Source organism: Aedes aegypti, chromosome 3, assembly GCF_002204515.2.
Source record: "Aedes aegypti strain LVP_AGWG chromosome 3, AaegL5.0 Primary Assembly, whole genome shotgun sequence".
NCBI classification, from domain to species: domain Eukaryota; kingdom Metazoa; phylum Arthropoda; class Insecta; order Diptera; family Culicidae; genus Aedes; species Aedes aegypti.
Window position 1 is genome coordinate 199,319,982 of NC_035109.1, and position 24,874 is coordinate 199,344,855.

Consider the following 24,874-nt stretch of genomic DNA (forward strand, 5'->3'; position numbering starts at 1 on the left):
GGAAAGTTGAAGAAACGAACGTGGATGAGACTGTCATTTTGTATGGAATGATCAGTATTGTTTTTCAAAAGCCTACTTGATGACAAGACGATGTTTGCCGGGACCACTAGTATTCAATAACTATGGATTTATCTCATATCGTCTATCAGTAAAATCGATTTTGAAGGAGATAGAAAAATATCATCTTCTCCTAATTTTGCTCAGAGGTGCTTGAAAGACTGCAAAATCATTAGGTGGGAAGAATTATTTTTTTTCAGGTGCTCATAGTTGAGATACAAGGCATACAAAATATTAAATTTTAAGATGACAAAAACTCAAATAACATGAAAACCATAAGAAATACAACTATGATATGTTCAGCAAAGTTGTTGTAGCAAATGATAAGTATAAAAACTTGGTAGAATATAATAGACCAATAAAACTAAAAAATAAAACACTTTAGAGCAAAGAACGATTTTTTTATTAAAAATACTCAATAGACCATTTCCGTCAGATCTAACCCCCAGTTTTAGTATTTTTCTTCGAAAGAAAAACATTTTTAATGAATATTAACGCTTTCGGATTTTGTTTGTATGCACTCCTGATTTTCTTACAAATTTTTGAAAACATGGATACTCACCACATTTTGAAAAATAATTCGAGATGCGGCACAGTTTGTTTGACCCTATGGGTATCAGCGTGGTGATTTTGCAACAGTTTTTCGATTCCACCCCTGCATTGGGATGCTTGTTTACATTTGGAAACGTCAAATCAGGTGCGCGCTCAAACTGACCGTGATCCCGATCAGGGCGCCCCAAACAGGAGCACTAACGAAACTAACCTGAAATTACTCAAAAAAAATTTGTGAACCAGGTTGGAACTTGCGCAACCCGTTCTGAATCAACTAAATCTGAATTCAACCCCAACCCGATTCAGGTCTTTCTTTAGGAAAATATATTTTCCTCCACAGATTCAAAATTCAAAACCACCCCCTAACAACAAATTTTTCAGCCACCCAACAGTAACGGTATCGCTAGTTCTATTAGAGGCTATTCATGCCGACAAATGTCTAAATCTATCTGTTGGCTGTTGATCCGCAAGATTTCCGCCTTGAGACAGCAACAGCCGCGCAAGGAAATTTTGAGCGGCCGTTGCTGCTTCTAGGCGGGAATCTTGCGGCTTATTCAATCTTCGTCGGCACAAAACAGAGAGATCAGGCATCTGTCGACTACAATCCTTGCGTTACAGAACCGTGTATTGTTCGCCGGGTGCGGTCATAACCGGCCGAAGCGGTGAAGGTGGTTTCCACGGTGATTACGGAGACTTCAGGAACCGTGAAGGAAGGAGGGAGCGAAACCAGCGGAGCCCATTATGACGAATGAAAACATAAACAAAAATCATCTGGTCATGCCAGCTGATCTTAAATTCACCACAACCTGGTGGCAAAACCATAGGGGAAAAAGGGGTCTGCATTTTTTTGAGGTGAAACAAATTGTAGGGGACCGAGGGGTGAACTAACGTGCCGCAAGTTTTTCATTGTTTTCTAATAGTTAAAGGCTCCAAAACACATCGGTTCCTTAGGAAAGTTTGTTCAGTAAATTGACAGAAAGCATATAAGCCAATAAAAACATTTCACGGAAATGGTCTGTTGTCTCGGCTCTTAAGCAAAATCGAGAAAAATTTTGTTCAGCAAAGTTGTTTCTATGATCATTTGCAGAGTTTCTCGCTGTCACTATCAATGCTTAAAATTTGCTGATTTGTACAGGCCGACTGCGATATAATTCGGTTCGGACCATTCTGTATCACATCAACATCATGCTGTCACTCCATCATCAATGCATTGTTAGCGATAGACTAAGGATATCACTGATGGGTTAACTCAGTGCGCATCGTACCTTCGTGCTGTGCGTACACGAATTCTCTCTGCTCTTGGAAGTTTGTTTTCTCTTAAAACTACCTAAAGCAATAAAACAGTACTTTTCAAGTAGTTTTCAGTGCTAAAATTAAAAACGGTACTTTTCAGTGCTACTAAAACAGTACTTTTCAGTACTGTTTTTTCTACTATTGATCCCTTTACGACCTTGTTTGGACCCGTGCCTTCGATTTTTTGTTGGACCCGTTGGCGAAAACTAGAGGTGGTAATCCTTCTTAGACATCGTCTTGGGAAAAAAACCTCTTAGGAGGTCACGTCTTCTTTCGTTTATTCACTAAACATGTTTGCAACTACAAACAAAAGGAAGGATGAAACTCTGAATTCAAAACTTCCTTCCAAAAAAGTGGGATTTAAAACTGTCACTAAACGCGGCAAGAATGGAAGAAGGGACGTTTCTCCGGAATGCGAACTTTCTTTTACAAGGGTGAAATGGATAATGTTAGTAATTGCGTCGAAATGAGCAATCAGTTCGATGCTCTAGACAAATTTACCGAACACCGAATCGAAGCAGTCTCTAGCCCATTTAGACAGGAGATCTTGAACTCCATCAGGGAAATCAAGATTTCCTTCCAAATCGCAAAGAAAGGAGACTGTCGCGTTTTGCCGAAAACTCTTAAAGATCGCGAACTTCTTCTCAAACATCTTGAAGAGAAGAAGCACATTTTTTTTACTTATGACGACGAAACTGAACTTTTGTTCAAAGTCGTCTCGTGACCAGTCTTGGGAACTGTGACCACAATTCACCACAGTTCATCGATTCTGCCATTCCACCAAAACACAAAGCAGCAGCAGCATCAATACCATCAGGCGTTGCGCTGCCATCGGTTCACACACTGCTTGACTGTTTTTGTCTCTCCACTATGACCATTTTCGGGCAGCTATTCCAAGCTGAATGATTGGAAAAAGTGTTAAATCATTCAATCGCTACCCAAGTAACCGTACAGCTGTATATAGTTGCATCAATATCACTTTATATGCTACTATAAAATATGGCATATAAAGTCATACTGCATTACATGTCTCATTAATGCAGTATTAAAGTGGAAAAGGGCGCTATTAAAGTGTAAATACAGCTACATTTCCTAGCTCTATGTTGGCAATTGCTAAAGTATAGTTACTGTCTGTACCGTATAAAAGCTTTAGCCAAAGTGTATTTAATGCACCATTATTTTAGATCAAAAATAGAAAAACAAAAATATTATTGTATATTTTTTTGTTCGTTGGATGTAAGGTCAGTGTTGCTTACGAAGTTGTTTGTCTGTTTTTTTTTTTGTGTGACTGGTGGGATTCGAACCCAAATTAAGTGAGATGTTTTCGATGACTCGCCGCGCCTATCCTCCGGACCATGGATGCTGCATGTTTTGACCGGGAAATTGTGCAACTTCAAGCAGCGCCCTTTCGTTGCCGGTGGCAAATACTGTCGATTTCACTCCAAGTTAACCCATCAAAGTGTGTAGTAGGGATACGTCGAATCATGATAATGTTTTTAGTGCACTTATTCCTTGCGGTTCAAGGAACAAGTGCACCAAATACGTTTAGATGATCCGTTGCAAGCGTGCACCATAGTTTGTCATAGTTCAATTGGGGGTGAAGTGCGCAATAAGTTGGCGAACGCTCTTTTGCTGTTGAGATTTTGTTTTGTTTTCATTGTGTTGGGCTAAAACGGTTGCTCATCTTCACGCTTTATGTATCGTTTTAGCATCTTGTCACATTGAGTTGGTGATAGGTGTGTGGTGTACGCATGGGCCTATCAATCGTAAGGTTTTTGGTTCAATTCCAGGGTGATGCAACATTTTTTTTTGATTTCAAATTCTGGTTTCTCAAAAGACAGACCTACGAATTTCTGTTGTAATTTGGACCAGTCTGTTTTATGTTGACGATGTTTATCATCATTGCCTTGCGCCTACCCTGTGATTCGTATGTATGTTGTTGTTTATGTTATGTTTGATAGTAATAAACCGACCGCCGCGACGAGCAAACGTACTTTGTGTACTCTAGTGTTCTTCCTGTTCGCGTACCGAAATTCCCCCGGTGGTTTTGTCGGTACCACTGTGTACCTGGTGGGCATCTCCGTGGTCAAGCCTTCCCACAGGTTATGGGCCCAGTGTAGTGAAAGAACCGGAAAGTTTGGCTCGGAAAGTCGCGGTGTGTGCAAATCGCTTCGTGAACATTTATCCTGTGTGGTGCCGGTCGGTGGGAGCCAATCGTTTAATTGCGCTCGTTTTTGGCTGAAGGTCCAGCTGCTGTGTGAGAAGAACAGCTGCGACCGGGACTGTGAAGTGTTTGGTGTGGTCGTTGGAGCCGTTTGTTCGTCTGGTTTCAAATCCAGAACGGCGTCCAGAGTGCCGGTAAGGCTGTGATTAGACTGCACACCATTTTGTCCCGCGGAGCCGAAGAAAGAAGTTTTGTGCCATTTTGTGCCGCGAAAAGTTGCCGTAGCCGTGGTGGTGATCGATTGAAATCGAACAGTAACTCTGTGTGGTGTACCGCCGGCGCGTGTGTATTGTACGGCGGGTACTTTCGAATAGTGTTGTTGGCTGTACCTTCGTGAGTACAGTGTGCGCCAACAGAAAATCGAAAAATAGAAATGGCTGAGAAAATTTTTATCGCCCGTTTGGATAATCGAAATTATCAAACGTGGAAGGTGAAGATCGAAATGTTGTTGATCAGTGTCGATCTGTGGCATACGGTTTCTGAAGAAAAACCGATGCCAGTGACTGCGGCGTGGTCAAAAGAGGATCAGAAGGCAAAGGCCTTGATCATCCTGAATGTGGAAGATTCTCAGTTAGCCCTGGTGAAGGACGCAAAATCTGCGGTCGATGTGTGGGAACGTTTGGAGAAGTACCACGAAAAGGCTACGGTGACGTCGCGAGTGTCGCTTCTGAAGAAGCTTTGTAGTTTTAACTATGAAGAGGGTGCGGACATGGAGAAGCACCTGTTCGCGATCGAGGAATTGTTCGATCGGCTGTCGTGTGCGGGGCAGAAACTCGAAAGTTCGCTGCAAGTGGCGATGGTGTATCGCAGTCTGCCGGAGTCGTACAACGGGTTGGTGACGGCTTTGGAAAGCCGGCCAGATGAAGACCAGACTCTGGAATTTGTGAAGCAGCGGCTGATGGACGAGTACCACCGACGGATGGAGAAGCGAGAGGTGTTCGGTGAGCGCAGAGACCGTGCGCTGAAAGCAAATAACGAGGGCAGAGGAAGAAGAAGAGAGCGAGTGTGCTACTACTGCCGGATACCTGGCCACTTCCGCAGGGATTGCCCAGAGCTACGTGAAAGGGAAGAAAAAGGGCCGGAAGTGAAGAAAGCTGTGAAGAAAAATCCCGGAATTTGTTTTGGTGTTGGCGGACAGCGGAAGCGGAACGGCTGGTACGTGGACAGTGGCTGTTCGAGCCACATGACCAGCGACAGGAAGTTCTTCGATAAGATCGACGAAAGTGTGAAGGTTGAAGTGAACTTGGCGGATGGCTCGGTGCTGAGATCCGCCGGTGTAGGAGAAGGCTTCCTGATGTGCGCCACTGACTACGGGGAAGTGAATGAACTTGTGGTGAAAGACGTGCTGTACGTTCCGGAGCTGGACTGTGGATTGCTTTCAGTCCGGAAGCTGGCACAGAAGGGACTGAAAGTGAACTTTGTGAAGTCCAGGTGCCAAATAGTGAGTTCCAGCGGGAAAGTGCAAGCAGTAGCGGATCTTCGTGGAGAGCTGTACGCTTTAGAAGTTGTAGAGAGTGGAAACCGCCGGAAAACTGCAGCTGGGCATCTCGTTGAGGAGGAGTGCCACCAAGAAGAAAAATTTTATGACTGTTATGACGAGGGAATCCGATGCTAAGTGTTACATCGTGGATAGTCTGTGAACTTGGTGAACTTTGTGGTATACTTGACGAAGCAGGAGTGTTTGGTGCAAGAGGAGGAACTTTGTGGAGACTGTGTTGTCCAAGGAGAACTTTTCAAAACTTTGTGTAACTGTGAAGACAAGTGATGAATACATCGAGGAGGAGTGTTGTAATTTGGACCAGTCTGTTTTATGTTGACGATGTTTATCATCATTGCCTTGCGCCTACCCTGTGATTCGTATGTATGTTGTTGTTTATGTTATGTTTGATAGTAATAAACCGACCGCCGCGACGAGCAAACGTACTTTGTGTACTCTAGTGTTCTTCCTGTTCGCGTACCGAAATTCCCCCGGTGGTTTTGTCGGTACCACTGTGTACCTGGTGGGCATCTCCGTGGTCAAGCCTTCCCACAATTTCAACCAGATTTCTTGTGGGAGTGAAAGAAAGATCGACGATAAATACTGCATTGAAGTCTTCCCGTTTTTCTTGCGATGAAGCATTGAGTAAGATGATGCAATGAAGCATTGAGCGGTGACCGTATATCACCCATTAATGCACATTTCATTGCTACAATAAAGCAATGCTACATTGCATTCATAAAATCGAATTAAAGCATTATTGCACGCATATTGCAGAATAAAAGCAATGATGCATTGCTCTCGTTGAATTAAAGTTAAAATACGATAATACCTTAATGCTTGTGATTACTTGGGTAATATTTCGCTTGTGTTTTCAAACTAATTGAAATCTATTAGCTCTAACAGAAAGACCACAATCATTCCGTTACGATACATATAAACAAGTTCAATTTCATACTGCCTTTATCGAGCAAAAATGCAAAACCCCGAAAACCGCAAAAATCGTGTCACCACTGTGCTCGAGTCATTTCGCATTCGGGGTTGAAAAACGTTTTGAACCGTCATGGTTTGCTTTGGATTTTGATGGTCGTGTAGAAAGATGTAAATGTAGAGGCGGTAAATGTTTGCTACAGTACTTTTCTCATCCCTGCTCGTGACTATAAGTCAATTGAAGAGATCAAAAATTGAACTAATGATTTATTACTTGGAGTTTCCCCAGTGAAAAAGAGAACCCAATCTGGCATTGATCGGAAAGGGCTTTCTCAAGAATATTATTTAGTTCACTTTAACAAAAAAGATCTAAATCAGTGGTTCTCAACCTTTTTGAAGCTGCGACCCCTTTAAAATTTCTTCAACCATCTCGCGGACCCCTAAAATAAATTTTCCTGGAATGAAAACCTTTTGAAAGTCTTCATAATAAATCAAAAGATATTCTTGGTATGCCACCACCACGTCTGAAATGCAACACATGCCAAGATTATGTGGATCCAAACAATGCTCTAAGAATTTTGCCAGGCGCCTACCAAACATCTTACCAAAGGGAACTTCTAAAATGGATCTTACTTTTGATGGCCAACAAAAAAAAACAGGTAGTTAGGAAGCTTGCAATTTGTCAAAGATATTCGGAGGAGTACAATGAAGATTTCTGCGGGAATCATCCCGATAGATATTCATAAAGTTTAAAAGATTTTTCCAGGCATCTCCAAGGGTTCTCCGCAAAGCTATCGCCAAGAATTTTGTAAAGGATGTAGTTGGATATCTATCGAGCATCACTTATGTTAGTTGTTTCAAATATCTTATAAAACTTGCCCATGAGCTGCTTATGGTCATATTAACGACGTTTGGAAGAACTTTGAAAATCATCAAAAAAACCGTGTCATATATTTGTAAACAATCTTTGTAGAAATCTTTCAAGATAAAAGGTTACTATTAAGGTTTCAGAGGAAACAGTGAAGATTGTCGAATTTCTACAATCCCCTCAAAAGTTTGCTCTCCCGAAGAAGAAAGACCATTTGAGTTTTGCATCACAAATCTCACGCTTTAGATTATTGTTGAAAATCACTCAATCACAGAAATTATTTTGTCATAAAACTTTTCTAAACCCAATTCAGAAAAGTTTGTTGTATTGTTTATACATGACAAACAATGAATCACTGCCCAAGCAATTAAAAGTTCAGAAAAAAGTACATATTTTGGCTTAAGTAGCTCACTTTTTATGTAATTAATTGAACTTCATTCCACATAAAGTTTATTTCAGTTGCCTAAATATAGTGATGTTTACCATAAAATACGGAAAAAGTTTGAACCGAACTTTTTCTAAGCTTTCTAGTTGTTGATAAGGGCATGAGTTACTTTTTCAAGAATCAAGTTCACTGAACTCAAAATCTACTAGTAGTGAACTTTTGAGTTCAATGCTTAATTAACATCAGAACTTATGGTTGCTTGGGTGTTTTGTGCTAGAAAACTACATGAAAATCAAGACTCAAAATTATTGGCTAAAAAATCAGTGGCCAAATTTTTGAAACCCGCTAATAGTGATCTCTTGCAACGCATGTGAAGTAAGAGATTCGTCACATAGGCCCCCTATTTGACGATTGACAGAGTCATATCTAGCAAATTTTCTGGTCGACAGTGACTCTAGTCGAATCGTTTTGATCATATAAAAAAGCGCAACACTTTTTTAAACTACCTATCAATCATGAAAAAATGACACCTGTTTACTATGACTCTGCGGACCCCCTAAAGAGTTTTCACGGCCCCCTAGGGGTCCGCGGACCACTGGTTGAGAAACCCTGATCTAAATAATATTAAAGCTTTAGAAAAAGCTAGACTTAGGGTCCATTCACAAATTTCATGACGCTGAAGGGGGTGGGTGGGTGTCCTTGAGATCTTACAGCTCACACAAAATTTGAAAAATATTAATACAAAATGCGTTACGAGGGGGCGGGTGGGTGTCGAAAATAGCTTTGGCGTTATGAAATTTGTGAATAAACCTTTATGTTCGATGCCCGTGTGACATAGGAACATTTCCAGAAACCTGGAGGAAATTACCAAAACCCCACTCAGTGCCGTCGGTGCCAAAACTGGGGTCATGGTACAAAAAATTGCCGCATGGATGCTAAATGCATGATTTGCGGAGATTCTTCTCACGCTAAGGACGTCTGTCCAGTGAAGGAAGATACCACCAATTTTATATGCTGCAATTGCGGGGGCAATCATAAGTCAAATTTTTGGGCATGCCCTTCGCGTAGGCGAGTCGTCGAGGCTCGGCCAGGCAGATGAAAGATAATATCCGTTACGATAACGGTCGTTTCCGAAATTTCCGAGCAATGCTCATTTTCCAGTTAACGATCGCTTGTTTAGGAATCATACACATCAGGTTGATCATAATCATGCTCATTCACAAACTAATTTTAATTTGTCGGGTAGCCGTTCGAATCTTTTAATTTCGAATGTACCTACCCAAGGAAAATCCTTTGCCGATATCGTAGCAGGTAGGGGGAGATCCCCCAGTACCGGCCACTAAATTCAAAATTCGAAAACTTTTGATTTTATGGGCTCGTGTTACCCATTTATGATAAATATTATCATTTTTATAGTGTACAAAAATAAATTTGAAAATATAAATATGAATTTTGACATTGCATTTTGATGATGTATTTTAGTACCAAATTGATCGATCCTGAAATGTGGCACCCAATACCGGACACGATCTGGAAATGCATCGAATTCTGCAAATTTGAACATCATTGAATGTGTACACTATAGGAATAGTTTATAATTACCAATTCAATGCATTTGCAACATTTACAAGAATAATTTGAGTCTTTCTTAGTTTGCAAGATGCCTATCAAAAACCTCTTCCATATATGAAGAAAAATAGCACATTTTACGATGTTGTTCTGAACGTTCATTCTTTTTAATTTTATTGCATGTTTGATACTATGATCGACGGAACCCATGAAAAATGAAAGTATTTTGAAACACTGACGCAATAATTACAAAGATATCATATAACAAATCGAGCTGTCCGAAACTGGGGGACAGGAGGTGCTTAACTAAAATTGTAATTTGCCATATTTAGTTCAATTATGGTACAAAATACATTCATATTATCAAATTAGGATTATGTTCGATCATGTTTGTGTGATCCAAAGTATTTTTTCATATTCAAAATAATTACTAAATAAGCTCAAAATTAAGAGAATACGTCAACTTTTCAAAGATTTTCAAACTATTCTACTTTTTTAAAAAGGCATGCATATTTCAAGGATGTGTTATTCTACGCAAACATTAGTCTACATAATAGCTTTCTTTTCTGCTAATACACCATCTTGATTGGACCATGATTTCTCAATGTTTCGACTTAGTCCGGTATTGGGTGCTGTCCGGCACTGGGGGATCTCTCCCTAATTTGAACTCCTCCCCTATTCATACTATGAGTACCCATTCTAATTGTTTCAAATCAAATGAAATAAACTCTGCCGCCACAGGAAACTTCTACTCCGCCTCTTCGTCTACCGAAAAATTCTAACGGGGAATCATCAGATAATGTACCCACTTCAAGTGATATGTCTGCCTCTGATTTTAATTTTCTAACTGAACAATTGAATCTAATGATTGATGCAATGTTCAAAGCCACCACTATGACTGGAGCAGTCCAAATCGGTGTAAAATTTACTAATCAAATTGTTATTGGATTACGTTTTTCTAATGGATCTAATAAATTATAATTTAAATATTTTAAATTGGAATGCTCGTTCGTAAAGAGGACGAGCTGTTTAATTTTCTTACAGCTAATAACGTGCGTATAGCAGTTATTACTGAAACATATTTAAAACATGGATCCAAACTAAAACAAAGATCCTAACTTTTTTGTTTATCGTAATGATCGACTTGATGGGGCATGTGGAGGAGTTCCAATCATCATTCATAGGGGTATAAAGCATCAACTGTTTTCGTAATGCTGTGAATCTGTAACCCCGTAATGTTGATTGTGGCAAACGCTCTACATAGTTTTTATAGCTTCAATTATTTTTCAAAAGCTTTATCTACGCTATTTGTATATGTGGGTCATGTAAAATCAATAATCGCATAAGTGACCTTTGTTCAAGAATTTGACCCTTCCTTAAAACTGTGTGAGAAAACAAAAAAAAAAGAAATGTATTACCGTATTCTTTCAAAACAAAGGCGATGGGTATTACAGAACCGCATGAGTTTTTTTTTTTGTTGATAATTTAATAAACATCAAAAATCAGTTTAACCTTTAGGCTCTAGCGTTGATAAACTTTGGCGAGTTTAGAATAAATTTATTTTTCTGATAAATCAAATCATCTCATAAGGAATGATTTACAGCAGTCAAAAGCGCAAACATAAACAAATATATTACAGGATACTGCTATGAAATCTCAAGAGCCTGATAGCAATCTTCGGGTGCTCGTAAGGAATCTATGCTAGGACTCTGAAGTATTTTGGTAAGAATCCGCAGGATCCCGCTTAGAATTCTCAGAATCTCGCTTAGAGTTTCGCCTCAATATTGCTGGAGACTTGAGCTCCGATGAGAATTTTCAAAAATTCATTATTCTCAGGCTACCACTAGCACTTATCGAATTTCTCAGGAAACACCCTTTCCAAAATCCACAACATTTCGCCAGAACTACACAAAATACCGCTAGAAATCCATTATCTCGCTAGGATTTCACAGTACGCCCTAGAAATCTTAAAATATTATTGGGCATCGGATATTGGACATAATCTTCAATAACCATGATTCCGCAGAAACCCTCAGTGTTCGCTAGGAATATGCAGACATCTTCTATAATACGTTGAAATTTCTGAGAAGTTATGAAACTCATACACCCAGTTCGTAAGGATCTTTATGATTATTTTATGAGCCCCATATTCTTGATTAAAATATTGTATATAATGTAAGATCGTCTCTTAACAAATCTAACGTCTTACTTAATCTGTAACAAATATGGAACGTAGCTCTAAATAGTTGCCTCAGAAAGATCAATATACACACTAATGTTATTGACGTTATTGACAATAAAGTGTTGTTTGGACTGCGTTTTTTTTTTCTTTTAAGCAATGGGGGGATAATCTGCTCAACAGACGCCGTGTGGGGTTGGGGACCATTTACTACATGCAAGCAGCAAACAGGACTATACCCCCGACCCACTAAACCATTTCCATTGCCGCCAAACCCTTCGTCTCTCCGGGACCACCAAGAAGGCATTGCTTCGGAGAGGGGCTATTGCACATCGCATCCTCTAGGTTTGCTGCGTAGCCATGCAGCAACGAACATCGATGACACGCTTAGGGGGGTCCACCAAGGTAGCATGCTGGCGCTTTGCCAGCTTCCCAGGTGGTCCTCACCTCCCGTTGTCCGCTGAAAGCGGGCAGGGTCGACCACTACGCCCGCGCCTAGCTGCACCGCAGGTATCAAGAACTGATACTGCGGGCTTCGCAATTTGACCTACTGAAGGCTCATGCCCTATCAGCTAGCACCAGCTGGGATTGCTGACGAAGGGGCCTCCACCTGCCCCGAACAACCAGAGGCTTGTACCAACCCAGTAGGCTGGCGCTACGATAGCAGCGCTACCAGGATGTTCTCCCCGCGGCCACTTAATCGCTGTAAGGGTCGATTTCGACCGTAGGGCACCGTTATGACCTACGCAGCCGGCTGCGAATCCTTGGACCACCTGTTGTTTAGCGTCTGCACTAGCCACTCCTCGAGTCCACTCGCCACCTCCTTTGCAGTTCCGAGACGATGTGGGTGATAGCTGATGAAACGGCATTCCAGCCAAACTCGTCTTCACACATCCTCTGGACCAAATTGTCCGGAGTCGTGTCCCGACCGCATGTGGCTAACATGCGGTCACGCATTGTGCGGAAACGCGGGCACACGAACAAAACGTGTCCCGCCGTTTCCTCTAAACCTGCACAAACTGGACATTCGGGAGAACCCGCATGACCGAAACGGTGTAGATACTGTCTAAAGCAACCATGGCCCGAAAGGACCTGTGTCAGGTGGAATGTTAGTTCCCCATGGCGCCTATTGACCCAGATATCTAACCTCGGAATCAACCTGTGAGTCCACACTCCCATGGTGGAACTGTCCCACGCACGCTGCCATTTGACCATGGAGGCCAGTCTGGCAGTCCTGCGTATGCCTCTTGTGCCGCGCATTTCGAAGCACTCTATGTCTTCCTTGATAAGGATACCAATAGGCACCATACCGGTGATGACGCAGAGTGCATCGTGTGACACGGTACGGTACGCGCTCGCAACCCTCAGGCACATTAGCCTATAAGTACTCTCTAGCTTGCTACGGTAGCTCTTGGTACTTAAAGCCGTGGCCCAAGTATGGACGAGGCGACACTGGCCAGAAGCTTTCGCTTGCTGGCGTACACCGCAGAGCTATTGGACATCATCCGGGACAGTGCCACAATAGCTGTGGAGGCTCTCTTGCAGGCATAATCGACGTGGCTACCGAAGGTAAGCTTATCGTCGATCATCACCCCCAAGTGTTTGACGGAGCTTCGAAGTGATCGTGCAGTCGCCTACACTGATCACCGCTTGCTGCACCGACTTTCTGTTGTTGACAACAACCGCCTCAGTTTTATGGTGAGCCAATTCCATTCCTCCACAATTGCGATCGAGTGGGCTGCAGTTAATTCTACTTCTTCGATCGATTCACCGTAGACCTCCAGCGTAATATCGTCGGCAAAGCCAACGATGACCACACCCGCCGGGAATTTTAATCTCAACACCTCGTCGTACATGACATTCCATAACACCGGACCCAGGATGGAACCTTGCGGGACTCCTGAGGTTATGTGAAAGCACTTCCGACCCACCTCTGTGTCATAGACTAATACCCGATTCTGGAAGTAACTTCCGAGAATCTTGTACAGGTACTCGGGTATCCCCAGACGCAGGAGCGCATCGGCAATAGCCGCCCAACTGGCACTATTAAATGCGTTCCTTACATCCAGAGTCACTACTGCGCAGTAGCGAATCCCCCTCCTCTTACGCTGGAGTGCTATCTCAGCGGTTTTCTTAACCGTCAGAATAGCGTCTACGGTGGACTTCCCTTTCCGGAAGCCGAACTGGTTGCTTGAGAGACCATTTACACTCTCAGTGTACCTCAACAGTCTGTTGAGGATGATCTTCTCGAGCACCTTGCCCGCCGTGTCAATCAAGCATATTGGTCTATACGCCGACGGGTCACCAGGTGGTTTCCCCGCCTTTGGCAATAGTACCAGGCTCTGCCTCTTCCACGCATCTGGAAATACTCCCTCGTCCAGGCATATCTGCATAGCAGATCTGAACATACCGGGAACCTCCAAGATTGCGACTTTGAGGGCCAGGTTTGGAACTCCGTCCGGACCTGGTGCCTTCCCCATGCTTAGGGATTTTGCAATCCCTACAAGTTCCTCATCGGTTACTCTATCCTCATCGCCAGCCCCAATCCCCGGCTGTCCTACAAAAGGAGGCCATGGGCTAGGGTTGTGGCGCGGAAAGAACCCCTCGATGTGTTAGATAGCAACCGACCACTTTGTATAGCAACGTAGGATAACAAGCTGTAGTATGCCATGATTAGTATGTAATAAAAATTTTCATCATTCCTACTGTTACCACTAACCAAACCAGATGTTTAGTCTAGAAGCTCTGCTGATATCAATAGGTTATCGGCCCAGGACAGAAAGGAATCAGTTCTTCAAGATGTCGGAAGACAAGCTTTGGCTGTTTGACGGAACCAACTTTGGTAATTGGAAGTTCCGGATTGAAGTACTTCTGGAAGACAGGAACATGCTGGAATGTTTGACCAAGGCCATCGACGAGGAGGAGTATTCGAAGGATCTGGTGACGGACACAGCGGAGGTGCGTGCCGAGAAGAAGAAGAAGCTCGAAGCTCGATGGGCCCTGGATCGAAAATGCAAGAACCTGATCATCAACCGGATCGCGGAAGACCAATTGGAGTACGTCAAAGAGAAGAAAACGGCCAAGGATGTCTGGGATGCCCTACGGAACAATTTCGAACAAATTGGAATCGCTGGTAAGTTGATCCTGAGGAAGCAATTTCAAGAGCTGAAGCTGTCCGAAGGTGGTGATGTGAAGCAATTCCTGCTGAAGTTTGAGAAGGTTCTGCGAGAGCTGCGAGCGGTAGACGTGAACATCCAGGAAGAAGACGTCGTTTGTCAGCTGCTGCTGGCACTTCCAAAATCGTATGATGCGCTCATTACTGCACTGGAGACGATCCAACCTCAACAGTTGACTCTGGAGTACGTGAAGAAGCGCCTATTGGACGAACAAGTGAAGCGAGCGAATTCAAACCGCGGCGGAGATTCCGGCCAGGCGAGCGACTCGGCGTTTGTCGGAAAGAAAATGGGGCTTAAGTGCTTTGGATGCGGTAAGCTTGGGCACAAGAGAGCCGAATGTCCGGAAAATTGTCCTCCAAACGAATCGGGTCACCAAGGAAACCGAAAAAGCGGAGGGAAGGTTAACCGGAAGCAGAAATATCGAGCGAACGTTGCTGAGGAGTCGGAAGTCGCGTTCGTCGCTACCGCGACGGGAGATTGTTTGTCGGCTTCCATGGCAACAGAAGATATGAAAATCGATTGGGTTCTCGACTCGGGAGCCACGGACCATATGCTGAGGAGCAAGGAATTTTTCGAGGAACTACACCCGCTAGCTGAGAAGGTACGTATAGCAGTGGCCAAGTGCGGCCAGGCGCTCTATGCCGAGTACGCGGGGACCGTGAGAGTGAACATGCTGATCGGAGAAAGAAGGCAACCGGCAGTAGTGAAAGACGTTCTGTACGTACCGGGACTGCAATGCAATCTCTTCTCGGTACGGCGTGTTGAAGACAACGGTATGGTGGTGAAGATTTCGAACGGCTCCGTGATGATTTCAAAGGGTGAACGGGTGATGGCTACCGGTCGGAGAGCTGGACAGTTATACAAAATGAATATCGAGTTACGTGGAAGTGCAGGTGCATCATCCGAACCTGGCGCGATGGCCGCAAAGCAAGATTGCTTCGATTTGTGGCATCGGCGTCTTGGCCATCTGGGAGAAGCAAGTATGAAAACTCTTTGGAAGCATGGGATGGTGGAAACGTCGACGAAGGTTCTCGACTGGCCCAATCAGTGCATCTGCGAGGTATGTATACAGGCGAAGCAAACCCGAAACCCGTTTGACGATGTTGCAGAGAGGCGTGCGACGCGCCCGTTGGAAGTAATTCACTCGGACGTGTGTGGCCCGTTCACTCCGAGGACCTGGGATAACAAGCGTTACTTTCTGACGTTCATCGACGGGTACAGCCATTTTACGGTCGTGTACCTTCTACACAGCAAGGATGAGGTGCAAGAAAAATTCGAGGAGTACTACGCTCGGGTTACTGCTTTCTTCGGCACTCGTGTGGCAAGACTGAGGTGCGACAACGGCGGGGAGTATCTTGGAGGATCGTTTCAGAAGTTTTGTCGCTCAAAAGGTATCAGTATTGAAACAACCGTTCCATATAGCCCACAGCAGAACGGTGTAGCAGAGCGAATGAATCGCACCCTTCTGGAGAAGTCCCGTGCGATGATACAGGATGCCGGTTTGCCCAAATCCATGTGGGGTGAGGCGCTACTAACCGCCGCATACGTGACCAACCGTAGTCCAACGGCAGCGCTGAAAGAGAAGAAAACTCCATTTGAGGCCTGGTATAGGAAGAAACCGAATATCGACAAGATGCGTGTTTTTGGATCAGTGGCGCACACTTGGATTCCAAAGGAAAAGCGGACCAAACTGGATCCACGTTCTTAGAAGAATATTCTGGTAGGCTACACCACGAATGGCTATCGCATTTGGAACGCAAAGAAGAAGAAGATTCTCATTTCAAGAGACGTGGTATTCGACGAGAAGAGAAGTGGTTCTGAGCAAGAGAAGCCGGTCACTCAAGTCTTATACAGAAGTTATGCGGAATCGGAGGTATCAGAAGACCGTTCGGTAAAGGAACTGGACATGACGGAGCCTACGGATGCGATTGCGAATCAACCTGAAGAAAAGCTAACCGATGAGGAAGGCAGTGAAATCACTGACGATGATGGCGAGAGCAACCACGACGACGACGAGATCGACAGCGCGCTCCCTTGGCAACCAGAACGTGACAACTGCCCAGCAGAAGTGATCACGAGGCGCAGCGAACGGGAGCGCAGACTTCCCGGTAAGTTGTTAGATTTCATTACCGGCTCAAGAGCAACTACTGCTGCTGAATGTTTCTCAGGTGTTTCTGATGGCTTCGGTGAATCGACGATGGCGTTTGCGCTGAACGCCGAGATGTTTGTGGACAACCTGCCGACCACGATTGACGGGCTGCGGAAACGAGACGACTGGAACGATTGGAAGCAGGCCATCGGAAGTGAGCTGGAATCTTTGCGCAAAAACGAGACTTGGGAACTTGTGCCGCGGCCACAAGGAAAGAACATCGTCGACTGCAGATGGGTCTTCCGCATCAAGAGGGACGAAGCTGGGAATGTCGACCGTTACAAAGCCCGTTTGGTCGCAAAGTGCTATTCCCAGAGGAAGGGCTTCGATTACGACGAGACCTACGCACCAGTCGCAAAGGGAGCCACGGTGCGTGTGCTACTGGCGGTAGCAAATCAAATGCGGTATCACATCCATCAAATGGACGTAAAAACCGCGTTCCTCAATGGAAAATTGACGGAGGAAATCTTCATGCGACAACCCGAGGGACTGGAGCCTACTGACCCCGGCCTTGTCTGTCGGCTGAAGAAATCGCTCTATGGACTGAAGCAGGCCCCAAGAAGCTGGAATTCGGAGTTCCACAACTTTATCCTGCAACTGGGCTTCCAACGCTCGAACACGGACAGCTGTCTCTATTGGCGGCGACAGGGGAATGAAGTGATCTATCTCCTTCTTTATGTCGATGATATCATCCTGGTGTCGAGCAGACTGGACCTAATCGCTGAAATAAAGAAGAAACTATCATCAAAATTTGAAATGACGGACATTGGCGAGATGAAGACGTTTCTGGGCCTGAAGATTGATCGAGACCGACGAAAGGGACTACTGAAGATAAGTCAACCCAAGTACATCGCTGACCTGCTGCGACGTTTTGGAATGAATGACTGCAAACCAACAACGACACCACTGGAACCGAATCTCAAATTGGAGCGATGCAAAGGTGAATCACTGACTACCGAGCCCTACCGCGAGCTGATCGGGTGTCTGTCATATCTGGCGCTTTCGTCAAGACCGGATATCTGTGCAGCGGTGAACTTCTTTAGCAAATTTCAATCAGCACCAACGGACGCACACTGGAGTAATCTTAAACGGATTCTTCGCTACCTTAAGGGAACCGCAAATCACGGACTGATTTTCCAAAGACAGCAAGCTTCGAAGCCTCTGGAGGGATACGCTGATGCTGACTGGGGCAACGATCCGGATGACCGCAGGTCGATCTCAGGAAATGTTTTCCAGGTTTTCGGTGGGACCGTCTCGTGGATGACTCGCAAACAAGCTACGGTGGCATTATCTTCGACGGAAGCGGAGTATGTCTCTCTCAGCAATGCCATGTGTGAAGCCATCTGGTTGCGAAATCTCATCCTGGAACTTGGTGTCAAACTGCAGCATCCAGTGCCCTTATTCGAAGACAACCAATCCTGCATCTGTATTGCCGAGGAGCCCCGTGACCACAAGCGAATGAAACATGTGGACATACGCTACAATTTCATCCGTGAAAAGCTGCAGGAAGGGCTGTTCAAGATTCACTACATACCAACAGGCCAACAAGTAGCAGACCTGTTCACCAAAGGTTTGGCGCGTGGACCATTTGAGACACTTAGAGATAAGTTAGGATTGTTCGGTTGAGCGGGCGTGTTAGATAGCAACCGACCACTTTGTATAGCAACGTAGGATAACAAGCTGTAGTATGCCATGATTAGTATGTAATAAAAATTTTCATCATTCCTACTGTTACCACTAACCAAACCAGATGTTTAGTCTAGAAGCTCTGCTGATATCAATACGATGATCCCCTCCAGCATCTGTGGAGATTGCTCCGTAGGAGCAATTGCACCTCTTGTCTTCGCCATAACGATCCTGTAGGCATCACCCCACGGGTTCGCGTTGGCACTCTGACAGTCCCTCAAAGCAGGCCTTTTTGCTTGCCCTTATCTTGGACTTCAGCGCGACTTTGGCAGCGGTGAACACCGCCCGTCGTTCTTCACGCTCCTGCTCGGTACGTGCTCGCTGCATCCGCCTCCTGGCCCGTAGGCAGGCACGGCGCAGGTTCGCAATTGCTTGAGTCCACCAGTACGTCGGTGGTCTCCCATTTCTAGGGTGGACTTTCCTAGGCATGGTCGCATCGCACGCACGCGAAAGCACCGCTACCAGTTCGTCCCCGCCGAGTAGGTTACGCTCACGACGGAGCGCCTCCCTAAGTACTTCGTCATTGAAGTACGATGTCTTCCACCTACGAGGGCTTGGCCGTGACCTAGCCGCTTCCTCTACGCGCTGCCTGCTGTTGTTGTAGTCGATACTGTAGCGAACCGCCAGGTGGTCGCTGTGAGTGTAGGCATTGTCTACCCTCCAGTTCGAACTACTCGTTAGGCCAGGACTACAAAAAGTAACGTCGATAATCGACTCCGCTCCGTTTCGGCTGAAGGTACTTTTGGTACCAACATTAGCCAGATCGACATCTAGCACGGCCAGTGCCTCTAGCAGGATTTGACCTCGCTGGTTCGTGATACGGCTTCCCAATTCCACGGCCCAGGCATTGAAGTCACCCGCTATTACTACTGGCCTTCGCCCTGTCAACACGGTCGTAATGCAGTCCAGCATCTGCGTGAACCGCTCGGTCGACCAACTCGGAGGCGCATAGCAGCTACAAAAGAGGACCCCGTTTACCTTGGCGATCACGAAGCCCTCGTAGGTAGTAGACACCAACTCCTGGACGGGGTATTTACCCGTCGTCCATATCGCCGCCATTTTTCCGGATCCATCCACGACCCAGTTGCCGTTGCCGGCGGGTACTCAGTATGGGTCCGATATGATGGCGATGTCCGTCCCCCACTCAGCAACTGCCTGGTACAGCAGTTGCTGAGCTGCGTCACAGTGGTTCAGGTTCAGCTGCGTTACCTGCACTGTGACTTTTCGTTAATGGCTCGTTTGAAGGTCGGGCACCTTGAGCCTCCCGTTGGATGATTGTTGTTCACGGACTTGCCGGAACAAATCAAGCACTTGGGAGGGTTCTTGCAGCCTAGTGCCTTATCCTCCTGCTCTTCTCATTCCGCACCGAAATCCGAAAATCAAACCATACTCCACTGGCCCGCATTGCTGAATCATCTTCTCGACGTCGACATCCACATCAACCATCGTAAGGCCACCCGATCAAAAGGTAAACAAAAACAATCCGTTTCCAAGCCTGTTGTAACTGTTTTCTTTTAGAAGTCCGTGGGTTAAACTCGAAGTTGTTTGGGACAGCTTTAGTTGTAATTAATTTATTTTATAATTGCTGTATGTTTTAGGATAACAAATTCACTTACAATTTCAACAGTTCCTCCGTACTAATCCTTTAGTTTTACAAATTTAGCTATTAGTGTGTGTTTGATGTGTCGTAACTAGATTTACAAATTCATACAGTGGTCCAATTTCATATTCGTACAGGATACTGTTTCCACATCAAGTTAGTAAAAAACTATTAAATGAAGTATTGAGCTACAAATACTTTATCCACATTGAAGGTAACAGGTGTTATCTATTGTTTGCCAATCACAAAATGTTTCCATTTACATTCATCTTTGAATTAATAGAAAAGTATTGAATTGATGTCTAAAATTCACCCAATTCCATATTCGTACACCTACCAAAATTCATACGCACAACGTTCAAAACTAAATTTAGAAGCTCTATTTGATTACTGAAATGCTTTATTATGATGTTCAGATGTAGTGAAATACATTTGGGCAATTTATTAGTGGACATATATGAAATTTAGGTAAAGTTATGAAAAATTTTTCGAATAATTTTTGCTATTAAATCCTACAATTCGAACAATAACGTTTATTTTTGTCATTGGATCCAATCTATAGATTATACTCGTAAGCTCTGATAGAAATTTAGTTGAAATATATATAGTTTACAGAAATCATAAACAGTTTTTATCCCTTTTGAGTTCAGAAAATTGTTGTGCCATAAGTTCAAAACTCTTCTAAAATGATATTTTTAATCAATGTAAACCAAATTTTCATTCTAAATAACAGGTAAATGTTAATTTTGAATTTGCCTGTAAAAATAATTTGAACTACGAACTTCGTTCTACAATAAAGTACCCTAAACTACGCTGTACATACCTCCACATAATTGATGTCATCGTAATATTCATTTATCTTTGAAATAATATTCAAATTATATTCAAAATAGCACCCTATTTTGCAATTTATTGATTTTATAAGAAAAATACAAAATAACTTGAATGAGGAGAGAGCATTGATATACTATTTAATAGAATATATCCTGTTGTTTTCATCATTTTCAAAAACGTTTGTGTTGCGGTTATGGCAATAATATTTATTCTTTAAATCTCTATAATCATGTTTGGTAGTAAAATGTAAATTAAAAATGATAATTACGCAATGTTTTGATAGGAACATTAACTATGGATTATGTATATACATTTAGGAGCCAAACATTAAGAAATTGACTAAAATTTTTGGTTTTGGATTTGTTATAAATGTTATACTACCTAAGATTCAAAAGTATAAGTTGTCGATATCCACTCCTAGCTACTCTAAAACTGATTATACTTTTTTGAAACTTGTTCAATATTCGCAGTTATCATTACTAAGGAAGTGATGTTGAAAAAAAATGCAATTTATTGTTCGACTTACCGAATATTTTAGCAAAAAACATGGGAAAACTGGTATTTTTCTTAAATTTACTTAAGTTTAAAATATGTCCGCTTTTAAATTTTTCAAATGTATTCTACTGCATCTGAACAACACAACGAAGAGCTTAAGTAATCATCTAGTCCATTAAAAATTAGTTTTGAATGCTGTATATTTCTGTTTTGTTAGGTGTACGAATATGGAATTGGGTCAATTATAGACACAATCTCAATACTTTTCCATTATTCCAAAGATTTATGCAAATGAATATAGTTTGTCATTGCCAAACAATAGATGACACCTATAACCTTCATTATTGATAAAGTATATCGAAGTCCATGCACCATTTAATAGATTTTTACCAACTTGATATTGAAAACAGTGCCCCGTACGAAAATGAGATTGAGCCACTGTATTAGGTAAGTAATAGGTTTTTATATATGTTTCGTTTTACACTTACATTTCGGTTCAAATTCACTCAACTTCAAATTGAATACTAGCTTTAAGAAATTTTAGAAATCAAGACAATTTGTTTCTTTTTAGATTGAATCTCTCCCAAATTTGCAACCTAATCGATCGTGACGTTTTGCCCTTTCTGACAGGTTTCTGCGCTCTGAGATTTTCTCTCGATATTCGTATGCGCCCTGTTGATAATTTAGGTCCGTACAAGGGGGTGGTCACTCTACGCTCTGTGCCTCGCGCAGGTGTAGCACATTTCGGCGCACTGACTGGCACACCTTACCAAAGTGAGTTGCTATAAAAATTCGTCCTAGCAACCATTGAGTTTTCTGAGTTGTTTGTCATTTGTCAAACACGAATTTCATAAAACTTTCTCGTTGGCTTCGGGTTCACTTCCAAAGACGAAGAAATGGGTAAAACATGTTGGAGATCGTCGGGGAATTTATCGTCGTTTAAAGTAGTCCACGCCTGGGAGGGAGAAACCAATACAAAATTTCTGTACGTCATAGTGAGCCGAGATTCCGCTGTCCACGAACTGTCACTGTGAGCCCAGATCTCAAACATTGGAATAACATGGAAAAAGCGCGTAACTGATGAAAACACATTTTCGCATTTCATCAAAAGTGACAAAAATTGGAATGAAAATCAATTCATGCACATAATGCAAGTAATGTCACGTGAGCACCTTTCAACTGATTGAATATAAAGCATTGAAAACGCATCGTTTTACTTTTTCCAATGAAAATTAATATTTAGTGCATAGAAAACTGTGGCCCTTTTTCCATGTTTGTCAGGAAAGATCGAAAGTACACAACAAAAGAAAACTAGCGGTTTTCCCCAAGCCTGCCTTGATTGTTGTTGGCAAGCTGGAGTTATCTTGCAGTTCAAACAAACGTTGTTCGATATTTCGTGTGTAGTACCGGTGCCTCCCTCCCAGGTCCACGCATGACATACGTCTTACTGCATCGCGATTTCACCGTAAGGGCTCATTCATTTATTTCATAACGCCGAAAATGACCAGTTTTGACACCCACCCACCCCTCGTAACGCTTGTTGTATGAATACTCTACAAATTTTGTATGAGCCGTAACATCATGAGGACACCCACCCACCCCTTTAGCGTTATGAAATTTGTGAATAAGCCCTAAAATCTCCCAACTCTTCGCACCTCTCTTCTTGCGCCACGATTCCGCACATAACCGTTGATGCTCCGTGCAACAGTTTGCATGTTATCTTGGAATTCATATGGGTCTTTTTCTACACCTCCCCATTGAAGTCTTACGTAAACTTGTCTTGGCTTTTTAGTTTATTTCTCCTGCGATAAGGGAACGTCCATAATTGACGTAGCATTTTTTGGCAGATTTTGACACCCCCACCCCCATTGTAGCCCGTATTTCCTATACTTAATATATGGTTCGTCACATAATCGTAGACTTCCCCCTCCCCCTTAAACTGCTATGTCATTTATGGACGGTTCCTAATGTAAGCAAAATGTATCCCGGAAAACTACCGCCAATAAAAAACAATGACAGGGAAGTAATGTAAAATTTGAAAGGCAAACCAGAAGAAAATTAAACATGTCATTGCTTGCTGAGACCGTTTTTTCCATAATTTCAGTTCATTGTTTTTTCATAGCATGTAGTATTATAGCAAGCATGGCACGCTTGGCACACCTTGGCGCCCTGAAGGCACAACTGTGCCAAATGAAGTGCGTAGAGTGACCTCCCCCTTGGGTCCGTACGCGTCGAGGGGTCTTCGTCGTCACATCCCCCCACCCGTAAACCATCTTGATCAGTTTCCGGTTTACCTCCTTTTACGACGTCGAGTAACGCCAACTTCACAATTGGTCTCCGAAGTACACCATTCACTGTCCGTACCAGTGCTTGTCGCACTCGCCCGTCTTTACCTTGCATGACTTTCTCCACTATTCCTCTTATCCATTGATTCCGCACCACGCCATCAACGACCAACACAAGATCGCCTTCCGCAAGATCCTTAACTTCATCGAACCATTTTGATCTTCTCGATATCACCGGCAAGTATTCTTTAATCCACCTTCTCCATATCCCATCCGACAAATGTTGCGCTAATTTCCATCCGTTCCTCAACGACGATTGGTAATCCGTTGGCAGCACCGGCACCTGTTTCACTCCGCTTGAACTTCCTAACAGGAAGTGATTAGGAGTCAGAGACTCCTGGTCAACCGCCTCCAATGGTATATATGTCAGTGGCCGTGAATTGATCATCGCCTCCGCCTCTATGACCACGGTCTCCAAAACTTCGTCGTCCGGCCGTCTCTGAGCTTCTAAAATGCCCTCGATAGCGACCTTTACTGATCGGACCATTCTCTCCCACGCTCCTCCCATATGAGGTGCTCCCGGTGGGTTGAACGACCAACGGGTTGTGGTGTTGGTGAATGTTGACGCTAAATGATGAGTTAACTCTTCGATCTCCCGCTTCAACTGATTGCTTACACCAACAAAGTTGGTGCCGTTGTCGCTAAAGATTTCTGCTGGTGCTCCACGCCGCGACACGAATCTTCTCACGGCCATCACGCATGATTCCATGGACAAGCTGTGTACAACTTCAAGATGTACCGCACGAATTGTCAAGCAAGTGAAAAGAGCTATCCACCGCTTGACATTGCTGCGTCCGACTTTCACCAGCACTGGTCCAAAATAGTCTACACCTACGAAGGTAAACGGCCGCACGTAGGGGCTCACTCTGACCTTCGGTAGCGGCGCCATAAGAGGCGAACTAGGTAACGCACGACGAATTTTACAAGCCATGCAGTCATTCATCACTTTGTACGTTAGTGCCCTAAGTCTCGAAATCTCGTAGAGCTGCCGCATCTCGTTGACAACCGTTTCGCGGTTGCGATGTCGAAGACGACGGTGAAAGTAGTCTACGAGA

The 24,874-nt window shown here is 43.7% G+C and overlaps 1 protein-coding gene across 3 annotated transcripts in view; it reads right to left on the bottom strand.

Annotated features, from left to right (window-relative positions):
• The window catches only part of LOC5572998 (unconventional myosin-XVIIIa), a 381,144-nt gene that overhangs the window by 259,990 nt on the left and 96,280 nt on the right, over positions 1 to 24,874 (bottom strand). The window lies entirely within an intron of this gene.